An 8,377-nucleotide genomic window follows, 5' to 3' on the forward strand; every position below is an offset into this window, starting at 1 on the left:
TCAGCATCTGCTCCAAGAGGCAGTTGCTTCACTGTGCTCAGTGGCAGAGCCACTATCTAATCTTGGACTCAATGCCTTAGATAAAGGCTTTTCTCCTCTGTTTATGACTGTGTCCTCTATGGTCTACTTTGAACAGCTTTTTAATATGTGCATCCATACCCACCCCAAGTCTTTGGAATGATATATCCAGATGATATATCCAAATTAATAATTAAATTCCTGCATGACATTTACCCATCTTTTTGGAAATGGGAGTCACTCACGGGAGCCATTCTGTATCTTTAAAATAAAATATGGGAAGCAGCTGTTAGGCCCGGGTTATGTGAGTTGCTATTGGCAGACAAAGGTTTTTGGCTTAATCCGGAGGACTAGCAGCTCCCGGATGAGACTGCCTGCAACCCATAGAAAGAGTTGCTTTTCTAATGCGAACAGAAAGCAAGCTCATATTTCTAAATTAGTTGCGGGAGAGGGAAGTGTTCTATTAAATGAAATTTCCACAATATTTTTATTCATTTATTTTTGTATCTGAAGAAACCTTAGACAAAATGAGTTATCTTGCATCTAATAAATTTTAAATTAAAAAAAAACTAATGTGGAAATGTGTGCTAGAATTAATGGCTATTGTATGACAAGGAGAGTATCTCACCATTTATAACACAATAAAAGAGGATCAGATAAACACTGGCATAACCTCTGCCACAACTGATAATGTAAAACATCCCTTGTATCATTTATCTTTCCTTCAGGCAGTGTACAAAAGGCATAAAAATGAACAATTCATGCCTAAACAAAGGGGAGCTTGAAAGCAGCTGATGCCAGATGTTTACACTAGGCTATTATTAAAGGGCTGACTGGGTTGGCTGATAAAACACAGGTCACGTTGGACCAAGAACTCTCAAAGGGCCTTTCTTGGAGGGCCATGGGACTAGTGGGGTTGCCCATTTTTCAACTGTCTGCATAACTCTGCAGCTTTGATAAGAATATATTAGTAAGTGATCATGTTTATAGCCCAGGCGTGCAGGGAAAGGCTTCACGTGCCAAGTTGCTTTTAATGGCACTAGAGCCATCTACGTCTATTTAATGGTCATTTGACAACTCTACATGGCTGAGCCCAAAGGCGCTCTGCATTGGGCTGGCCAACAATCACATTATGGGAGATGGCTGTTAACCAGTGTTCGTGTGTCTTTACCCAGTATGGCTGGGAAATAGCAAAATGTTTTCTCTTTTTCTCTGTAGGTTATTTCCCAAAATTAGTTTTCAAAACAGAGCAAATGCTGTCTAATTCTATGTCATCCCATTGTTCCAGCTGCTTTACAATGTCCCTGGGCTCTCTCTCCTCCTCACCTGCATCCCTAGCTTACTTGAATTGCTGCAAATTCTGATCAAAATACAAATGTAGTTTGCCCTCTAATCAGTAGACAGAAGAGCCAATACACTCAGGAAAAAGCAAACGGCTCCAGCCTTTCCTAGCTTGTGCACTCTTCCTCATTAATAACTTTTGCCATTTTACCACGTTCTGAAGTTGCTTGGTCCCATTTGTTTGCAAAATCTTGGATAGCATGAGGGCTTACAATATACATCCGACAATTCAATATCATGAAAACCTATTTTATATGTTGTGACTCTGAGCCCCTGATGGTGCAGTGGGTTAAACTGCTGAGCTTCTGAACTTGCTGATCAAAAGGTCGGTGGTTCGAATCCAGGGAGCGGGATGAGCTCCCGCTGTTAGCCCCAGCTTCTACCAATCTAACAGTTCAAAAACATGCTAATGTGAGTAGATCAATAGGTACCACTCTGGCAGGAAGGTAATGGCGCTCCATGCAGTCATGCCAACCACATGACCTTGGAGGTGTCTACGGACAACGCAGACTCTTTGATTTAGAAATGGAGATGAGCACCAACCCCCGGAGTCAGACATGACTAGACTTAATGTCAGGGGAAAACCATGACCCTTATGTTGTGATTCATATCGGATTATAAAAGTATGTAATCTTAAAACAAAGTTAAGGATGATATCATGTTAGAGTTCTAAAGTACAGGTCTGTCTTTCCCTATTGCCCAGTTTGCTCCTGCAGAATCCTGGGAAATGTAGTTTAGGGAAGCCAAGGACCATTCTGGTAGAGAATTCCAAAGGCTCTGCCCTAAACTACCTTTCCCAGAATTCTGTAGGAGCAAACCAGGGGATAGGGAAACACAGACTTGCACTTTAGAACTCTAATGTGATATTATCCTAAGTCTGAACCAGCTGAAAAATTAGGCAAGTCTAAATGTTATAGAAGAAAAGCAATATAAGGGCACATAACTAAAGCTATTCAATCAAGTGTTAAAAAGCCATTTAAAAATATTATTGCTCCTCAATCTTGCAAAACTTGATGGCAAGGCAAAGAGTAAGGACTTCAACAGTGAATTTAGCCCAAGAATAGGGATGTGTACACCTCTAAATGTTTTTAGCTTACAAGTTCCATCAGCTGCAGCAAACATAGTAGTGTGGGATTTTGATAGTGGCAGCCTACAAATATCCGAAGGTTCTCTGTTGTCCATCTCACATAATAATACATCAAGATACATTTGAAAAGATAGAAAGAAAGGCATGACTGCTTAATACTACATTCATCCATTTTAAGAAAAAAAAGATGGTCTCCACTTTCAGCCAGAGTTACCTACAGGGATAGAAGAGAGTTGCTGTGCATTTTCCGGGCTGGATGGCCATGTTCCAGAAGCATTCTCTCCTGACGTTTCACCCACATCTAATGTGGGCAAAACATCAGGAGAGAATGCTTCTGGAACATGGCCATACAGCCCGGAAAATGCACAGCAACTCAGTGATTGCAGCTATGAAAGCCTTCGACAACACATAGAAGAGAGTATTTTGCTGTTATATGTCTACACTAACCAGAAAAGCTAGACTCACCTCAAATCCACCACTGTCTGTCTCTGCAATGCATCCTGGGCTTTCTGACTTTAGCCTAACTTTGCTTCACTTTAGGTAAAATATTGAGCACAGGACTGAGTCCATTGTAGCTCAGTCCCTTGGCCAGACCATCATCCTTTCCCTGCGGCAAATAAGTCTTCAAAAAACTGCACCATTTTCAAATACTTTCTCACTGCAGCAACAAAATACAGTAACTGAACTTACTTGTTGTAAACACAATTAGAGAGGGATAACATCCTAATACACACACATCCTTCATTGTACGACCACTGGGAGGTTCTTTGGCAGGCTTTTTGAAACATCAAAGCAAAACAAAATCCTGCCAAACTAGTTTCCTGCAGTTGAAAATGGACACACCTTGTCTTTCAAAAACAGCAACATGGCCATGTGTTTCCTGCAAACCTGGAGCTCATTTTAAAACTAAACCTTCAAGAGAAACTATATATCCCACCCTACTCCAAGAAAAGCACACTTCCGATACATGTTGGGCAAGTACCATCTTGAACAGAAGGTGACATGGGACTGAAGTAAGATCAGAGAAACACCTCTAGCAGGGGATCAGCAAATCTCCGATGACTGATGAAAAATCTACCAGAGACCATGGGGAGGTGTTTCTTTAGTAACTTTCATTTGGGTCTAAGTTTGAAACATGGGATCCTTCAGGAATGTCACATCTTTTTATGTTCTCCATTTTAACCATTCTTATTCATTGCTGAGTTTACACCCAGTCCAACCAGAGGCAGCAGAAGAAAAAGTGCCTAAACAAACCGAGGGAGCCTTGGGGATTTGGTAATGGGTACAGAGCACGCATACCGTAATCATTCTTTTGATTTGTGCTCAGATATGTTTTCTCCCTGCCTTGCAGAGAATGTGCGCTTTCCCTCTGGATTGCAAATAATCTGAATCTGGATAAAACCATTACAAAGTGCCCTTCAAAATGCCGTGCCTGCATCTGAAATGAATGTGTGATTGAAAGGCTAAACACAAGGCTTTAAAACTTTGGGAATGAGGTTGGGCTCTGTGCTTGCGTGCGTGTGTGTTTGCACACTACAAAACAGGGTAAAAACAAAGCAGTCACAGTATCCAGCTTACAAACTGCTTTTCTTTGTTCCATCCAGTTCACAGCTTCTGAAGCTTCTTATTTCTATACTCATTGAAAGGGATTTTAAAGTGAAAAATTGAATCTAACAATCTCATCACATTGGGCTAAAATTGGTGGCATGTGCTGATTTTATCCTAGTTGACCCATGGAGCTGGCCAGCTCCCAGCACATGACGCTGTGCTGGCTCCATGGGTGGAGAGTGGAATATCAAAATATTGTATCTATTTAGGATCTATTTTGCAGAATCCGTAGAAAACGACAGTCCAGAAGTGAGATTGCTTATAGAGACATAAGATGTTCCTCTCTTTATTTACAGAGATATATTATTTATGATCTTCTTTGCGTTTCACCATTGGAAGTGAGACGTTATATGGAGATATGTGCACCTGGTATGCTGAGGTCCAACTGGCACAAATCTTAGCCTGAATTTGGTATGAAATTAAAACTTGGTTCTTCACCCAAAACATCTGAGGCCATAGTTGGCTGGCTCTGAAATGCTGGGTGTGGATTTTTCTCATTTATCATGCTTTAGCCCTTGTTGCCTGATCAAGATATCTCCAAATTTAGGACAGATAAGTTAAACTAATTTCCTGCACCCATAAATGAAAGGAGCTGCACTCTAGAAAGCCAGGCAACACTTTCAGCACACAGCCATTTTTATTCATTTAAGCTGAAATTTTAGATACGGGCAGTCCCTGAGTTACAAACATCAGACTTACAAATGACTCATAGTTACAAACAGGGGTAAAACAACAGGAAGTGAGAGAAATCTATTTCTAGGAAGGGAAATGCACTCCTGGAAGAGTTATCATGAGGAAAAGGTGTCCCCACCTAAACGTTATCATCAATCCTTGTTTCCACAACAAGCCAAATTTTCCAAAATCTAATTATCACAGGGACAGAAAGTGCGGTGAACAAGCTTACAGAACCTATCTTGTTCATAACTTGGGGACTGCCTGTACACCTGTTTGGAATGAAAGGGGACTTATGTTTTAAGTAGATTGCGGAGGATTGTGCTGTTAGTTGTTTAAAGATCTGTCTGCATCAAATGAAATGGACTTTAATACATCAAACATACCACAGAATTCTACATAGGCAACTTCATTTTTTTTTATGTTTTACTAAGTAAGTTCTCCTGGCCCATCCACACACACCCTTAAGACCACCTTAACAGTCTGTGGCAGAATCAGACAAAGGATCAAGATGCAACCCCTTCCCATTAGCAAGTAAGGTTGATACAAATAATGAACACAAGGATTCTGCTTCCAGTTGTTCAATCTTACTTTCTGCAGGGATGTGGCTGGAAATGATATCCTCCTTACTTGATTGGAAGCTGAATAAACGTCCTTCATCCAATGTGGCTGCCAGCTATTAAAGTGTCTGGGGAGTTGTCCATAGACATCTCCAAGGTCATGTGGCTGGCATGACTGCATGGAGCACTGTTACCTTCCTACCGGAGCAGTACCTATTGATCTACTCACATTTGCATGTTTTCAAAATGCTGGTTTGGCAAAAGCTGGGGCTAACAGCGGGAACTCATTCCGCTCCCCAGATTCAAACTGCCAACATTTCAGTCAGCAAGTTCAGCAGCTCAACATGGGATTGGACTCTTGAGTTTTTAATGGTTATGTAAAGCAGTGTTTCTGAAACTATAAAATGTTGGGGAGCAGTGAAAGAGGTCCCAATGTTTTAAGCAGCAGCAATATCTGTTGATTACAACTGTTTATTTTTTCCTTCAGACAGGAAGTCAATAATCCATAGACCACCACAGTTCACCACTCTGTAACTTTAATAGGTATAGTTGCATTAGTTGAAATCCCATCTTTCACAAAACTTTTGACAAGGTCCCCTAAGATATTCTTACAGGCAAGCTGGTGAAGTGATAATGTTACACTGAGATGGATCTGTAATTGGTTGATAGACCGGATCCAAAAACTGCTCACTGATGTTGGTTCTTCATCCTGAGAAATATGACTAGTGCTTAACATTTATATAAATGAGTTAGACAATGAAGTAGGAGCATCCCAGTTGAGGAAACTATTAGTGCAATTTAAGTCTGCTTTGGTCAGACCTTATCTGTAATATTGTACCAATTCTTGGCACCGCAGTTCAAGAAAGATTGTGGGAAGCTGGAATGTATTCAGAAAAGGGTGACCAAGATTTAAAAGGTCTGGAAACCAATCCTTAGCTCAGAGGGAAAAAAGGCAAAGAGGTGATATGATAGACTTCTTTAAATATCTGAAGAGATGTCAAGTAGAAGATGGAGTGAGCTTGCTTTCTACTGGTCAAAGACTAGAACACAAACCAATGAAAAGAGATTCCACCAAAAGAATAGGAAAACCCTTTTTTTACTGTAAGAACATTTCAAGAGTGGAATAGATTGCCTGCTTTATTGTGTATTCCTGTGTGGCAGGGGGTTTAACTAGATGGCCCTTTTGGTCCATTTCAAGTCTAATATTCTATTATTTTAATAATCTATCCAATTACTTAAAACTAATTAAGCCAGTGAATAAAACCTCACACAGAAACATGATACAGAAGGTCGAATAGATATCCATTTCACAAAGAAGACAAGAGTTTATTTTTCCACAGTTAGTATATGCACATTTTGATGCATTCCAGAGGTAAAGTAGATGGTTTCTTGTTTATATGAGATTTTACCTCAATATTTTCAGCTGGTAAACTCACAGTACTCAACTAAGTAGAGTGAATGTGGCTGCTTTCTTGTATGAGAGAAAGGCTTTGTCTATATTAACATTAGTAACATGATGAAATTGTTAATTCTGTAGCACTCTTTTGGTGCATAATATATACAATTAAAAACATGGATGTTCTGCTGTGCATTCGATTAGACAAGTCCTCCATACCTGGTTCCTACGCAGATCTGAAATCTGTCCTGGCACCTCACAATTGTTCTCCACCCCAAGATCATTTTCCCCACCTTGTGTTACCTACCCTATGCATTTTACTCTGACTCATACACCTTATTTATCAGTTCTAATTTTAACGGGTCTGATACCTGCCCACTCATGTTTAGGATTGGACCTCTCAAAGGTTTGTGGACAATTGATTAAAATTGTTCTTTATGTTTTTATAGTTATATGCTATTTTAAACTACGGTTTGTTTATTCTGTTTTTAAGTATAATGGTTTTGTTTTATATTGCTTATTTTATGATGTGATTATTTTGTGATGTTGTGATCTGGTTGGGCTTGTCCCCATGTGAGCTTCTCCAAGTCCCTTCAGGGAGATGGAAGCGGCATACAAAAATAAAATTATATTATTATTATTATTATTATTATTATTATTATTATTATTATTATTATTATTATTATATCCCATTTAGTGTATTCTACCTGCTGGAAGCAATAAGGTAGCTTAGTCCTGAGATAGGTAAATGTCTTTGTTAAAGAGTACACAGAATTCTGAAAATTACACTGAGATGGATCTGTAATTGGTTTAGTGTTACGAACACTGGTTGGAAGTGGGATGTTCCCATAGCAGTACTTACTACCTGATCCAAATGTGTCCCTGGTTGTTTACCTTAGAGTAAAGAAAGAAAGAAAAATGTTGCTGCTTGTTGCCCATTTAAGAGAGCGCAAATTATTCACTGCCACGAATGACTTGGAGACTGATAGCTTTGTGCGGTATTACTGCTGAACTCAGCAAGGAAAAATTGAGGCAATGAGGGGAAATTAAGAGGGACAAAGAGAAAAAGACTTTGGAGGAAGAATTAAGGGGACTGTGTTGGAAACAGAAAGGAAAGAAACCTGTGCTATAGGGGAACAAAGTGTGCACTATGGCACAGTGGCAAATGGACTACAAAAGCAATGTGTGGTTTTTGAAAGAAGGAGGAGCACAGAAACATAGGAGTGTCATCAAATGGAGGGAAGGACATAAGAATAATTAGAGAGCAGAAACGTTATTGCGGTTGGAAAAGTGAAAAGCAGAGTGAGAATTTTATTACATGAGGCTGATGAAGTGCAATTACAGCAGGATGAAAGAGCTTTTGGTTGGAGCTTACCTGTTGTTTGGCCATACAGTATGTGTCCCAATATTCATTGGTGAAAGGTTGGAGGGTATGAAATCATCTTAAATCCAGATATGTTATACTTAGGCAATCTCTCATTGTCCGAGTATGATGGCCTTCCAAGTGTGGTGTCCTGGCGGTGGATACGTAGGTGACTGTGGAACTCTATTCTTGACCCGCATGTTCTTCCACAGTGAGGACATCAGTTTCCAGGTGGAAGGGGGTCATGGTCAGGGTTGGCTTGGTGTGTCTTCCTCTTAGCACATTTCTCCCTTTTGTCCTCCATTCGTGCCTCTTCAAATTCCACAGCACTG

This window comes from Anolis carolinensis, chromosome 2 (assembly GCF_035594765.1).
Source record: "Anolis carolinensis isolate JA03-04 chromosome 2, rAnoCar3.1.pri, whole genome shotgun sequence".
NCBI classification, from domain to species: domain Eukaryota; kingdom Metazoa; phylum Chordata; class Lepidosauria; order Squamata; family Dactyloidae; genus Anolis; species Anolis carolinensis.